The sequence below is a fragment of the Ailuropoda melanoleuca genome, chromosome 5 (genome assembly GCF_002007445.2).
Source record: "Ailuropoda melanoleuca isolate Jingjing chromosome 5, ASM200744v2, whole genome shotgun sequence".
Taxonomy (NCBI): Eukaryota; Metazoa; Chordata; class Mammalia; order Carnivora; family Ursidae; genus Ailuropoda; species Ailuropoda melanoleuca.
In genome coordinates, this window is record NC_048222.1 from 74721311 (window position 1) to 74732960 (window position 11650).

The following is an 11650-nucleotide window of genomic DNA, read 5'->3' on the forward strand; positions in this document are numbered from 1 at the left end:
CCTGCCTGAAATCCAGGAGGAGGTCTAATTACAGAGCTACGGATCTGTGTTTTCTGCTACCCTAAATCCTGGCACAGACTGTAGTGAGTAAGTCAGGAACTAAACACTGGCTTTCAAGGGAGGGAGGAGGCCGGATTGGGGGGGTGGGGGAGGGAGGAAGCTCACTGAGCTGCTATTGGTAGCAGACAAGCATGTGACCCCAGGAGTGCTAGGATCCTTCCCAGCACACAGAAGTTTCTCCAACAAGTTCCCTGTCAGTGGGTCTGGCCTACCTCACCTTTTTGGGGCTTTGTTTGCTGATTAATCTGTTTCTTATAATATAAAATCCACTTGGGGGTAGATTACGTTTATCCTCTTACACTGCTATTCTTCCTGGCAAATGAAGTCACTGAGGAAATACAAAGCAGCCTGGTGTGTCTTAACTTTTGCCACCATATAAGGCAGAGAGAAGGTGTTGAAGGAGAGGTGTTTTCTCTCTATTGGGTTCAGCCAGCTGGAAAGCAGGTCTCCCGTTGCAAAGTGTCCAGAGGAGCCCAGGGCCAGTGGTTATAAAATAGAGGGGGAAGAAAAAAAGTGGCCGCATCCCGCTTGCCCCCTCTGCCCCAGGCTTGGCCCTGAGCCCCAGGCCGCTAAGATGTGAAGAGAGTTACTGGAGACAAAAAGCCCCCTCCATGCTCCCCATTCCGTGCACCCCCTTCCTCCCTCCCTGGAGAACTCTAGCCCTGGGCACATGTCCTCCTCCCGTACCCACTTAGCTTCCTGTAAGGTTTTTGGGGTATTTGCTGAACTGTTCACTTGTGTTGTTAACTTTTCATTCATATGTCATGTCCCCCAAACTCAGCTGTGCCCCTCACAGCTCATCTCTGGGCTCGAGATGAAAAATAACACCTCTTGAATGAATGAAGAAACTTACACTGCTCACTCCCCTGGTTCCCAAGGGCAAGTGGGCCCTTAGGGGATGTTTCCTCAGACTGGTCAACAACTGGGGAAGCTTTTCAGAAAGCTTCAATAAACAGCTGAGTCTATCTTTATGCTCTACTCTGAATCTTTACACTCTGGTTTGGAATATCCCTGCAAAGGTCGCTCGTGAACTGTCCAATGATTCGAGATTTTTTTTTTTAAATGTTATTGCATGGCAAACTGCAAGCCAAAACGAGAGAAGAGAGAGTTCCCACAGTCCACCACTCAGCTTTAACAAATTCAACTCATGACTGATTGCGTATCACTTATATTCTGTCCATTCATCACCCACCCAACCCAGTCAGGATTATAAACAGAACACACCACAGAAACAAAACACTACGTCCTTTTGTTCCTAAGCATGCGGTGCGCATCTCTAAAAGATAACTTGGTTTAAATAATCACCTCTGTGCTATCATCAAAGTGCTCTGACCTTTGAGGCAGAGACTGAAGGCTGATGAGCCCCTTAGGATAAGCCTCTCTCGGGCCTCTATTACTATCACACAGAATGCCGTGGGCACACCAAAATCTTCCTTTATGTCCACCCTGCCGCTCCCCGTCTTTTCCTGGTCACCTGCTGCTATAGGTTTACACATGTAGCCTTGGAAGCAAACCTGGCTTAGAATCCCAGCTCCACCGTTTCCTAGCTCTGTGACCTTTGACAAAATACTTAACGTTTCTGTGCCTCAACTTCCTCATCTAAAAGCTAAGTCAATTAATAGTACTTAGCTCACAGAGCCGTAAGGATTAAATATGTTAAAAACAATGTGAAGCTGGGGTGCCTGGGTGGCTGGGTCGGTTAAGCATCTGCCTTACACTCAGGTCATGATTCCACAGCCCTGGGATCGAGCCCCACATCATGGGGCTCCCGGCTCAGCGGGGAGTCTGCTTCTCTCTCCCCCTTTCCCCTCCCCACCACGTGCTCTCGCATGTTCTCTCTCTCTCTCTCTCTCCCCCTCCCTCTCTCTTTCTTTCAAATAAATAAATAAATAAAATCTTCAAAAAATTAAAAAAAAAATACCGTGAAGCTCTTGGAACAGTACCTGGCACATAGAAATTACCATGTGTTTGCTCTGACTATTTATTCTTTGCTTAGGACATGCACCATTTCCACCAACACCACTGACTCCCTGAATTCACTGACTACAGCAATAACCTGTCACATCTGCGTAGCAACAAATGTATTTCTCAGAGCATTTTCATACATTTTATCAGGTACAAACTTGCCATAATCTATGATGGCACTGGGAATTTGGAGGTGTTAATGCAGAACAGAGGAGTGCAAAAATTCAGCTACAGTTAGCCCTATTCCTGATGAGGAGAAGTTAGAACCAAAACAAAGGGCTAGCGATAGATAATTGGTTAAACAAAATATAGCATATTTGCTATGTTCTATCATCATAAATGAAAAAGAGCATTTAAAGACATAAAAATTATTCATGCTGAATAAAGTGGAAAAAGAAAGTTACAGGGGTGCCTGGGTGGCTCAGTCATTAAGCATCTGCCTTTGGCCCAGGGCGTGATCCCAGGGTCCTGGGATCAAGCCCTGCATCTGGTTCCCTGCTTTGCTGAGAGCCTGTTTCTTCCTCTCCCACTCCCCCTGCTTGTGTTCCCTCTCATGCTGGCTGTCTCTCTTTCTGTCAAATAAATTAACAAAATCTTTAAAAAAAAAAAAGTTACAAAAAAGCATGTAAAGTATGAATCTACTACGCTTTTTTCCCCCTTTAGTACGTTATGCTTGTTAAAAAGACTGAACAGATACACATCAACATATTATTTCTCAGTGGAGCAACAAGAAGTCACTTTTCTTGTGCTTGAAATTTCTTTTTCTTAATAAACAGATTTTTTAAAAATATTTTATTTATTTATTTGAGAGAGAGAGAGAGAGAACGAGCAGGTGGGAGGAGCAGAGGGAGAGGGAGAAGCAGGTTCCCCAGCTGAACAGGGAGCCTGACACGGGCCTTGATCCCAGGCCTATGGGATCATGACCTGAGCCACCCAGTCACCCCTAATAAACAGATTAACTTTGTTTATTATATTGGTAATGTTCACATTGCTTCATGGCATAGATTAATAATAATAGGTTGTGTTTGAAATTTCTGAATGCGACATAATGAATACCTATTACATTTACAATAAGGAAAGGTTACTGTTTAAAAACGAGATACAGAATTGTATATGCAACGTGATTCAGTTGCATAAAAGATGTATGAAAACAGCAAGATGTTAATGGGAGACTTGTGGGTAATATTTTCTTTGTATTTATCAGGTTTTCCCAAAGTTTTTATTCTGAGAGCACAATGTTTTTTTAGGTAGATGGTTCAGATAGGGAAACTGAGGCACCATAGGTGGGCAGGAAGGCTCTCTGGCTCCAAACTGGAGCAGGTGTGTTCAGTCCTCCCCACAGAAACCCCCTTTTGGGTCCATTCCTGATATGTGACTTCAGGTCGAGGCTATGACTGTCACAGAAGGATCGACTCGGCAGGAACGGGCTACAGGGCCGTGTGTGTTTGGGGTGAGGGTGGGGATGCATCTGGGGTGCATCAGCCCACCCTCTGTAGGGGCAGGAAGCCAGCCCTCAGTGGCGCCACACCGCAGCTGTGCCTCTCCAGATTCTGCAGCAGCAGCCATCGCCCCGCTGCAGATGCCAGGTGTTAGGGAGGAGTGAGCCCTGCCGGCAGATGTGTTCGTCCCTGATAGCAGCCCACCCAGTCCAAACATTTTGGGTGTGTGTCTAGGACAAAATAAAATAGGAATAAAAACAAGTAGAGGTGGGGGAAGAAGAAGAAATGGGAGAACAGAGAAAAGTATTTTCTTGATAAAGCAGTTGGATCTGTTAGCGGTAGAAGGGTGGGTGGGGTGGCCCAATGGGCAAAGCTGTAGGTTAGGAGTCATGGACCAAGGGCTCTGTTGCACCCACTGCCCACAGCTGTGTGATCCAAAGCATGTCCCCTTCCTGGGGCAGTGCCTCTTCTGCAAGAGGCAAATGTCACTAATGGGTAAGAAGGGTTTCTGGCTTCTGGAAGGGGAGATGCAAGTGCACGTTTGCCCCAATACTCACAGGAAGGGTGGTCCGTTCACAGCCTTCCTGCACACACCTGTTTGGATTTGACCAGCAGAGCAGCTTGCTGACATAGCCAGACTCATGCTTCCAGATCCGCAGGCGAGGAAATAGCCCCATCTCGGTGATACCACACTGGGAGGCTCGGGCTTGGGCTGGCAGTCCCCCCTCCCCCCGGCCTGGCCCCACCAGGTGTATGAGACAGTGGCAGGCCTGGACCATCTTCAGGACTGTGGGCTCTGAGTGGCTCAGTAGCCCATGGCAGCCCTCCCGCAGGCCCGCACTGCCCAAGAGGACATTCACCTCTCTGTCCATTGGCCTCAGAGTAGAGTAGTCTTTGGGGATTTGTTCCCCCGGGTGGATGGAAGCAAAGAAAGTAGCAATGGTCTGTTATCATTGAAATGTCATGTACAGGTCTGGCAGTTCTAGAGATGGCCCCAGTTACTTACCTGTGCTTGGACGAGGGGACATTCTAGCAGTGATTTCAAGGCAAGAACAGATGGAAGAAACACTGGAAATTCGGAGAGTAAGAAAGAATCATTCTTCCTTACTCCCTAGCTTCCTAAGTGTTCCTTTAAAATTCCACCAAACCCTCCCACTGGCATCTGTCTGGCTTTGCAGCTCGATTCAGGTTCTAGCGCTGGGCAAGAGGTGGAGGAGACCACAACAGAAGAATGAGACTTGGTCCTGGTGACTTCTTTCCAGAGGGGGTGACAAAAGCCACAAGCAACAGCAGTGGGCTGTTTAGAAATCTATCTGACAGTGTTTATGTATGTCCTACCCCAAGGATAACGTAGAGGAGAGAAGATATTTACTGGGACCCAAAATTTACTTCCATAGCACGCAAGCTGTTCCTGGCAGGGTCCACCTGCAGACCTCAGATAAAGTCCACGACTCCACTGCTCATGGGCTGGCTGTATTGACCCTTAATTGACCACTATTTCTCTCTCTCTTTGAAAGGTACAGTTTGAGCCTCACATCTTCTCCTCAGTGACGTCTCCAGCTGCTCTTGCAATCCCAAGTGAGGATCATTCAAATAACACTAGTTCATGAACAATTTATAGTCTGTGTTTCCTATTTATGTTTCTACTGCCGCTCCAGAGGGGGAAGCAGGTGACACTGCTGTGAGCCCCGCCGTGGTGCTTACACAAGGCCGACAGTTCTGTCACCAGGAAAGTCATGGCAGACACCATTCGAAGTATCTGGTGCTTGTCCCTGTTCTGCTGTTTAACCCACTACGAGTGAACCCCAGCATGCATCTGCCCAGCTGCTTCGGAAAGCAGGGGGATCAATACCTAACGATAACCACCATGACTCACACCGTAGCCACGCCAGTTAGGTGTTTGAATTCTACTGTTCAAACCCAAGTTCGCAGCCAAAGTGTTACAATCAGATCTGTCATTACTACAAACAGTCATTTGTATAGTCAGTGGTAATTCCACAAGCTATGTGTGATAAGCATCATCTTGGTGAATAACGATTACACAAAAACACAAGGACATCCACAAGTGTAAGGCGAGATCCACAGGCCAGCTCCTTCTAGGAGAAGAGTAATAAGCAAACTGAATTTTCTTTATATTTGCGCACTGGTTCCAAAGCTAATGGTTAATATGTTTGCCTTGTTAAAAGATTTAGAATCATAAGCTATTTATATCACGCATATGATGCTGATAAATTACATTATCTACCAAAAAGATGCATCTTTCTATTAGACACCTCTATTTCAGACAGAAATATATAACTGAACAAAAAATTCTTCACCAGAATGGAAGTGAACACAAAGGCAAGGGCAATTAACTTGCTAATTCTTTCCTCCCGGCTAAGTGTATTAGTCTCTGTGTCCTGTGTACTTAGTATATTTCCTTCCTGGATACACTGAGGGGAGGTCAGTCTGAATTACAAGTCTGATACAGAGATTTTAAAACTCACTTTCAAATACATAAACGAAAGTTCCATACTGCCACTATAAAATTAGGCCTTGTCAAGCCTGGTCCGGTACAGTTTTGACTTTAACCACTATTTTAAAACGATGTTTAATTCAAATATCCAGGAGCCAGCCAAGAGACGCAGGCTTCTGCATACAATGAATAACTATAGATCGCTTGCATAAAAAAGGACATTTTCAAAGGCTTTAGCTGATTTCTCTTAAGTAGGTAAATAGTACTTGTATCAGTTTCCTCTGGCTGCTCTAACAAATGACCACAAACTGGCAGCTTAAAACAACAAACACTTATTGTCTTCCTGGCGTTCTGGAGGCCAGAAGTCTGAAATCAATTTCACTGGACAAGGTGCCACCCTGGAGGGGTCCTTCTGGTCCCCAGGCTTTGCGGGGAGGGGGGTGCGTCCTTGCTTTTTCTAGCTTCTGCAGGTGGCCTGCGTTCCTTGGTCTCCTGACCCCTTCCTCCCACTCCACCTTCTTGCCTCCATTCTCAACTCTCCTCCTTCCTCCTCTACCTTCTTGCCTCCCCCTTTAAGGACCTCGTGATTACAGGGGCCCAGCTGGAGAACCCAGGCGAATCTCCCCATCTCAGTGTCCTTCATTCATCACACCTGCCAGTCCCTGTCACCCTATAAAGTCCTAGAGATTAGGACCTGGATAGTTGGGGGGGGGGGGATGTTTACACTGCATTTACAGTGAGACGGACGCATGCCCTGGAGTGGAAGATGGTGCTAGGTGGTCAGTGAGAAGACCTGAGTTTCAGTGTCACTCTGCCACCTCCATGGAAGGGTCTGCTTTGAAATCCTGGATCTGACTTATTAACCGAGTGACTTTGAGCAAGCTGTGTGACCCATCTGGGGAGGAAGCACAGCTCCCAGGCAGGGCTGCTTCTGAGAAGAAATGAGCGACCGTAGGTAAAGTACCTGGCTGAGCAGTGTTTAGGAAATAGTTTTAAACCCAATTGCCCTTCTTAAACACCCCCTCAGGGATGAAATGATGCCTATGATTTTTTTTTAATTTCTAAAAATTAAAAGCATCTCACAAATGTAGATTCACGTGACTATAATGGACGGTAGTTAGGCCTACCCTCTGGTCATTTTTCTCTGAGAGCCCAAGTGAGGGCAGAGAAAGCAGTGGCTCTCCGTAGCATTAGCTGAAGGAGTAACTGAGGTCCACGTATAAAAGAGCTTTGGGTATAAAGGGAGCAAAGATAGGGTACCCAGGTGGCTGAGTCTGTTAAGCGTCTGACTCTTGATTTCAGCTCAGGTCATGATCTCAGGGTCATGGGATCGAGCCCCAAGTCAGGGCTGAGTCAGCTGGAGATGCCCCCTCTCCCTCTCCTTCTGAGAGCACGTATGCTCTCTCTCAAATAAATAAATAAAATCTTTAAAAAAAAATAAAAAAGCAAAGGGATGAACAAGAAGGAGAGAAAAGAAATATAAGAGAATGTGGGGTCACAGGCTTTCAGATCGGAAGGACCATTTGCGCTCACCTCACCCTGGATGTCATGCAGGATGATTTAAACAAATTAGCTCCTTGAATTTCTGTGTCCCCACTTGTAAAATGGACCTTATGTAGAATATCCCACCTCACTCTAATTATATACAAATAACAATTTACATACAAATCAAGAGAACGTGTGTGCAGTGTCATGTAAATGGTATTTTGCTCCACAAATCTAACATCATAAGCCATTGTTACAAGACAGGGTCGGGGGGGCAATGACAGTCACCCACCTTCAAAATGTGCCTTCCGTATCAGCATGGGCAAAACAGGTAACACCACTAAGAAAAAACTTTGCAACAAAATACATCACCAAGCCACTCATTCCCTTCCTCCAGAACCAATGCCAAAACTTCCTTTTTTTTTTTTTAAGAATTTATTTATTTATTCGACAGAGATAGAGACAGCCAGCGAGAGAGGGAACACAAGCAGGGGGAGTGGGAGAGGAAGAAGCAGGCTCATAGCAGAGGACCCTGATGTGGGGCTCAATCCCATAACTCTGGGATCACGCCCTGAGCCGAAGGCAGCCGCTTAACTGCTGTGCCACCCAGGTGCCCCTCCTTTTTTTTTTTTTAATGTTCAGTTAGCCAACCTATAGTACATCATTAGTGGGGGGTTTTTTTTGTTGTTTTTTTTTTGTTTGTTTGTTTGTTTGTTTGTTTGTTTGACAGAGAGAGACAGCCAGTGAGAGAGGGAACACAAGCAGGGGGAGTGGGAGAGGAAGAAGCAGGCTCCCAGCGGAGGAGCCTGATGTGGGGCTCAATCCCAGTACGCTGGGATCACGCCGTGAGCCGAAGGCAGATGCTTAACGACTGCGCCACCCAGGCACCCCACATCATTAGTTTTTGATGTAGTGTTCAACGATTCATTAGTTGCATATAACACCCAGTGCTCAACACATGTGCTCTCCTTAATTCCCATCACCCCTTTACCCCATCCCCCCACCCCCTCGCTTCCGTAACCCTCAGTCTTCTTCAGGATGCGCTGTGAGCTGCGAGCATTTGTACCCAGATGCCTTGCAGGGAAGGCAGCCTGTCAGCTGGGGCCCGTCCCTCATCTCCAGATCTCCAGGTGCCTCACTGCACTCCCCCAAACTCAAACCCGGTGTCTTGTTTCTAAGGAGAACGGCTTCGAAATGACTCCTCCGGAGGCTTACTGCTCTCAGGGCACCCTGCCGTACCCTGGAAGGGAAAGGATCAGAAGCAAACAGCTTACTTTTCCCTCGGCGCCCAAGAACTCAGGGGAGACCCACACCAGGATGCCCTCTGTGCTTTGTGGGCTACAGAAGGACGAGGAAACAGTGAGCCTCTTCCCCACTCACCGGGCCTCCACTGGGTCCATTCTTGGGTGTTAGTCCTCTTCTTAGTAACAAGTTTTCTTCTAAGGGTCAAATCTCGTGGTTTTCTCTTCTTGGCTTGGTTCTAGCTATGTCCTGGGACAGTCCTAATCCCCAGGCCCCAGGATCCCCACCTTCTCATTAGGTGGGTCATGCTCAGTTAATCACAGGTAAGCAGGATTCTGTACTTGCGATCTCCTAGTATAGCCCGCTCATTTTACAGATCAGGAGACTGAGGCCCAGAGCAGGGAAGTGACCTGGCAGGGGTGGCAAAGAATTTGGGTGTGAATTTCTGGTCTTTGTCTTGTCTCCTTAGCCAGCCACTCAGCAACTCAGGGGCAGGGGCTATGGCTTTCTGCCTTTTGAATCCCTCCAGGTGCCCAGGCCCATGGGTGGAGGGTGGAGGGTGGAGGGTGGGGAGGTGGGGTCTCTGTAGACATGTATTGACTGGGGGGCCTGGTTGATGGAACACAGGATTGGTGGATTCGGGTTGGGGAGAAACTGTCAAGAGTGATCCAGACTGTGGAGCAGGCCCACATGGGCAAGTGCAGGGGGTGGGGGCTCTGGGCAGCCACTTACCGGCTAGGTGACCTTGGTCAAGTTTCTTGACTTCTCCGAGTCTCCATTTGTTCAGCTGTAAGATGGGGGTGGCGATAACTACTCCACATGGTTTGATGATTTACGAAGATTTACAAGCCTGATAGGCTCAGTAGACACTGGCTTATTTTTGTCAGTTCCCGTTATCGTGTAATTACCACAGGAGCAAGTGCAGGGTCCCTAGGGGAGGTGAAGAAACAGAGAAATGTCATGAGAGATGTGGGAAAGCACAAGGCAGGCAGTCCCTTGCCTCTGCTCCTGAGGCAGGAAGCATAGCAGGGCTGAAGGAGCTTCTGCCGAGTTTGCTGGAGGTGAGGGGAGTGGCGGTGGGAAATGAAGCTACCCTGGTTCCTGGTGCACAGAGGGCCTGCGGCTCCCGTAAGCAGCCCAGGGAGCCACACCCGTCACCACCATGGGTGGGGCCACCCCTCCCTGTTTGTGCTCCCAGTCTCAGCAGCAGGGGATGCTTTGAGACAATTCTGAGGCAGCGCTCAGTGTTGCTGGTGACCTGGCTTCACCTGGGAACAGAGGGGCATAACGCAGGGCAGGGCCCAGCCTTGATGGGACTTCTCCTCCCAGACGTGGATGCCCCCCTGGCAGCAGGCTCCTCCTGCAGGCCAGCGTGGGGGTGCCTGGCCACCTCCAGCAAAGGGCTCGGGACAATGTGGGGCACATGGCTGTTCGGCGGGCCTGGAGATGAGATGGGCCATACTCAGCTGGGTGGGCCACTCAGCCACATGGAAGCTGAGAGGATGCAGACACAGAAGTCCCCTGTCACCCTGGAAGAAATGGTGGCAGAGAGACAGACAGCCTGCTAAGGAACTGAGGAAATCTCACCTCAGGGGGCAAAACATAGGTACTGAGCCCTAGGCTGGCTCATTTCCCGCAGCACGCCCTGGCCAACAGGTGGGGTTTGGCGTGCTCGGGGTTCTTCCAAGTCCTCAGGCACAGCCCTCCACCAGGTGTCACAGTGTGATCATGTCCTCAGTGAACTTCTGCTTGTCACTGCAAAAGTGTTAGCTGATAATTCAGCACTGAGATAATTACCAAACCAGAGGGATCTGCCATCGTAATGCGGGCAAAGTAAAGAGGGAAACCAGTAAGACTAAGGAGATTGGCTCTGGAATCCAGAAGACTTGGGTTTGAGTTGCAGCTGTACCACTGCCTTGTACAAACTCTGCTTCTTTGCTGGGACTCAGTTTTCTCATCTGTGAAATGGGAATAACAATCTTTCTTATCCTCGATAGTCGTGGTGAGGCTCAAACGTGGTATTTGTCTGTAAAGGTAGTTGGTAAACTGTAAACGCTCTATATTTCTAGTAGGGTGTGATTGCCAACGGTCCCTCCCACGGTTTGTTTCAAGGAGTGTCAAAGTTGGGAAGGGAATTCTCAGCTGTGTCTCAGATGACAGAACTTGGGACAGCCCCACACCCACCATGCTGCTTTTGGAGAGCAGGTGCGCCCTCCAGTCTCCAGCCAGAGCAGCCCTTCTTAACCGAACACCTGTATGCTTGGTTGAAACCTGATATCCTCCAACCTGATGGAAATGAAGCCTTTCCACTGAGTCAGAGCAGGCCTGCTAAATATGGCCCCTTTAAGAAGGCAGGGAGGTGACCCCTCTGATGGTTGGGCCCTGTGCTGACCACCCGGCCGCTGAGTCACTCCAAGGGTTTGAAGGGCTTTTTGCACCTGGGTGACCCTGAGCCTTTGGAATTCCCTGAATGTGGGAGCAAAATAAGATAAAGACTCCAGAGTTCTCGAGGCTGCTGTGTTGGCATGGCGAGGAGAGTGGCTGAAGGGGAGATGTGTGTGTGTATGTGTGCACACGCAGGTGACTCGAGAGAGGGCAGGCAAGCCGAGGGAGGGGAGGGCAAGTCTCATTCCGTCCTCCACTCAAAAATGCTGTTTGAGAGTTGACTGTATGTAGGTTCTGTGGTGGGCAAGGAAGACGGGAAGAGAGGGAGGGAACTTGAGAGGGGGAAAAGGAAAATGAGTGCAAAACGAGGCTGTTTGCTAGAATATTCTGAGCTGTACATTCCCGGGCAGGTGGGCAGGCAGAAGAGCCTTCCCCCAGAGAACGCCTGTCAGGGGCTGTGTGGGAAACCGCTCCTGGGGGGGTCATCTTACCCTCCTGCGTTTCCTTAACCACCGACATACATATCTTCAAAGCAATTAAAAGGGGTCTTGCCTGAAAAGCGGCCGCAGCCCATTCCGGTGCCTGACCCTTCATAGATGCTTAGCAAACAGTGATGGAA

The 11650-nt window shown here is 48.6% G+C and overlaps 1 long non-coding RNA gene across 1 annotated transcript; it reads right to left on the bottom strand.

Moving 5' to 3' along the window:
• Positions 1–8365: 8365 nt before the first annotated feature.
• Positions 8366–9861, bottom strand: LOC117802389. Its single transcript, XR_004625749.1, has 3 exons — positions 9379–9861; positions 8785–9056; positions 8366–8644 (listed from the first exon to the last, which is right to left on the bottom strand). It is a non-coding gene; the product is annotated as an uncharacterized LOC117802389 (long non-coding RNA).
• Positions 9862–11650: the final 1789 nt, after the last annotated feature.